Below are 3,383 nucleotides of genomic sequence, written 5' to 3'. Positions count from 1 at the left end.
GACCCGAACATAGTCACTAGCTATGTTCAGGCCATAGGAGTGAATTAAGTCTTTGCCAGTCCATACACAGATATGTCAGAACCTGTTTCTGACAGGGTGCTGACGTATCCAAACAACAGACTACCACTGGCAGATAGTCTTGTGATAAAGTGTCCAGACTGGTCAGTGTGTCCATTCTGACTCCTGTCTACCACCAAACGCTTATGGGATCATGGAGCCAGGGCCGGCTCCAGGTTTATGTGGGCCCTTGGTTGAGAGAGCCTCAGTGGACCCCTTTGTATAGCACACCTCGGGGGACACCTACTAAATAAAGTTTGACAAAATACTGAAAAAAACCCCCCATAATTCAGTAACTCACAGGTGTCGTCTTCTTTGATCTGAGGTGATCTCTCTCCATCTCCTCTCAATCTGGCCCGGACCACCATGATGATTTCTTCAAGCTACAATTCTTCTCTTCAGAACCTGCAAGACAAACATCTTAGGCTCCGCACATTTCCAGCAACTTCCTTCCATTTTTGCCACCCATAGGCTTTCATACAGTAGTAATTCCGCTGTTTGGTGTTATGTACAGTAAAGTAAGGAGGTATGCGGGTCCCGTATGTAGGATCCTGTGCTGTGCCCCCCATATAGTAATAATGTCCCAATGCTGTGCCCTCCTTATAGTAAAAATGCCCCTGTCCCCTTAGTAATGCCCCCTGCTCTGCCCCCATAGTAATGTCCCCTGCCCCATAGTAATATCCCCTGCTCTGCCATCATAGTAATGTGAGAAACACATCGCTGATCTCAGGTACACCAGCCCAACGACAACACCGCCGGCTGCTATTGAAAGCGCTCAAAGCAGTGAAGTCCTAGGTGCATTGCCCCCTGGAAAACATGAATATGGAAAAGAAGAGCCCGTGGAGGCTCATCAAAGAGTCTCAAAACACAGGACCAGCCAGATATCATTCCGGGAAAGACCCAGCCAAAGAGTGGCTCCTGTAAGGAAACCACCAAAACCCCCATATTAAGTGGCCTTATAAGTCAATGCAATGACAAAGTAAAAACCAAGGCCAGGTAACCATCCACATACAGCTGTTTCGAGGTGTTTCCCCTTATCAGTGTGGAGCAGGATTCTGGCTAGGTGGGAGCAATGCCTAGTAGAGCCATAGGAGAAACACATCGCTGATCTAAGGGAGACCAGCCAAACGACAACACCGCCGGCTGCTAGTGAAAGCGCTCAGTGCAGTGAAATCCTAGGTGCAATGCCCCCTGGGAAACATGAATATGCAAAAGAAGAGCCCGGGGAGCCTCATCAAAGAGTCATGTCCCCATAGTAATGTCCCCTGTCCCTATAGTAATGCCCCATGCTCTGCCCCATAGTAATGTCCCCTGCTCTTCCCCCATAGTAATGTCCCCTGCTCTTTCCCCATAGTAATGTCCCCTGGTTATCCCCCCATAGTAATGTCCCCTGCTCTGCCCCATAGTAATGTACCCTCCTCTGCCCCTCATAGTAATGCCCCCTGCTCTGCCCCCATAGTAATGTCCCCTGCCCCCCATAGTAATGCCCCCTGCTCTGCCCCATAGTAATGTCCCCTGCTCTGCCCCCATAGTAATGTCCCTTGCTCTGTCCCCATAGTAATGTCCCCTGGTTATCCCCCCATAGTAATGTCCCCTGCTTTGCCCCATAGTAATGTCCCCTCCTCTGCCCCTATAGTAATGCCCCCTGCTCTGCCCCCATAGTAGATGCCCCCTGCCCCTATAGTAATGTCCCCTCCTCTGTCCCTCATAGTAATGCCCCCTGCTCTGCCCCCATAGTAATGTCCCCTGCCCCCATAGTAATGCCCCCTGCTCTGCCCCATAGTAATGTCCCCTGCTCTGCCCCCATAGTAATGTCCCTTGCTCTGTCCCCATAGTAATGTCCCCTGGTTATCCCCCCATAGTAATGTCCCCTGCTTTGCCCCATAGTAATGTCCCCTCCTCTGCCCCTATAGTAATGCCCCCTGCTCAGCCCCCATAGTAATGTCCCCTGCCCCTATAGTAATGTCCCCTACTCTGCCCCCATAGTAATGTCCCCTCCTCTGTCCCCATAGAAATGTCCCTTAACCTGCCCCATAGTAATAAGAGATGAGCAAACTTTTCAAAAGTTTATTCCGACTGGACTTCCGGATTTTTTTTAAAAGTTCGGTTCGACTGAATTTCGGATTTCATAGTTTAAAGGATCTATATGATACGGGGGTAGTTTATTTGGTTGAATTTAGGGCTCTACATGTCAGTAACATCATTATCTTTTCAATATCTCTAAGTCATTTTTTTTTTTAGACTTCAATGTTCACCATTACAGGGTCTATGCAGGAAATTCACCATTACAGGGTCTATGCAGGAAAAAGGTCACAAATGCAGTGAAGGAGCAGCAGTAGTCATTGGAGGCCAGTGGAGGTCCAGCAATAGTCATTTGAGGCCAGGCAGGAGCAGCAGTAGCCAACATGGAGGCCATGCAGAATCAGCAGTAGGCAACATGGAGGCCAGGCAGGATCAGCAGTAGCCAACATGGAGGGCAGGCAGGAGCAGCAGTAGCCAACATGGAGGGCAGGCAGGAGCAGCAGTAGCCAACATAAAGGTCAGGCAGGAGCAGCAGTAGCAAACATGGAGGCCAGGCAGGAGCAACAGTAGCCAACATGGAGGCCAGGCATCAGCAACAATAGTCAACATGGAGGCCAGGCAGGAGCAACAGTAGCCAACATAGAGGCCAGGCATCAGCAACAGTAGTCAACAAGGAGGCCAGGAAGGATCAGCAGTAGCCAACATGGAGGCCAGGCAGGATCTGCAGTAGCCAACATGGAGGCCAGGCAGGAGCAGCAGTAGCCAACATGGAGGCCAGGAAGGAGCAACAGTAGCCAACATGGAGGCCAGGCAGGAGCAACAACAGTAGTCAACATGGAGGGCAGACAGGATCAGCAGTAGCCAACATGGAGGCCAGGCAGGAGCAGCAGTAGCCAACATGGAGGCCAGGCAGGAGCAGCAGGAGCCAACATGGAGGCCAGGGCAGGAGCAACAGTAGCCAACATGGAGGCCAGACAGGAGCAACAGTAATCAACATGGAGGGCAGGCAGGAGAAGCAGTAGCCAACATGGAGGCCAGGCAGGATCAGCAGTAGCCAACATGGAGTCAAGGGCCGGCACAGCAGTAGTCAACATGGATGTCAGTGAAGGCACAGCAGTAGTCAACATGGATGCCAGTTACGGCGCAGCAGTAGTCAACATGCATTTTAGTTAAGGCCCAGCAGTAGCCAACATGGAGGCAAGGGCAGGCACAGCAGTAGTCAACATGGATGCCAGTTAAGGCCCAGCAGTAGTCAACATGGATGCCAGTTAAGACCCAACAGTAGCTAACATGGAGGCAAGGGC

This window comes from Dendropsophus ebraccatus, chromosome 8, assembly GCF_027789765.1.
Source record: "Dendropsophus ebraccatus isolate aDenEbr1 chromosome 8, aDenEbr1.pat, whole genome shotgun sequence".
Taxonomy (NCBI): domain Eukaryota; kingdom Metazoa; phylum Chordata; class Amphibia; order Anura; family Hylidae; genus Dendropsophus; species Dendropsophus ebraccatus.
The sequence above is the reverse complement of the archived record's forward strand: the minus strand, read 5'-3'. Positions refer to the sequence as shown.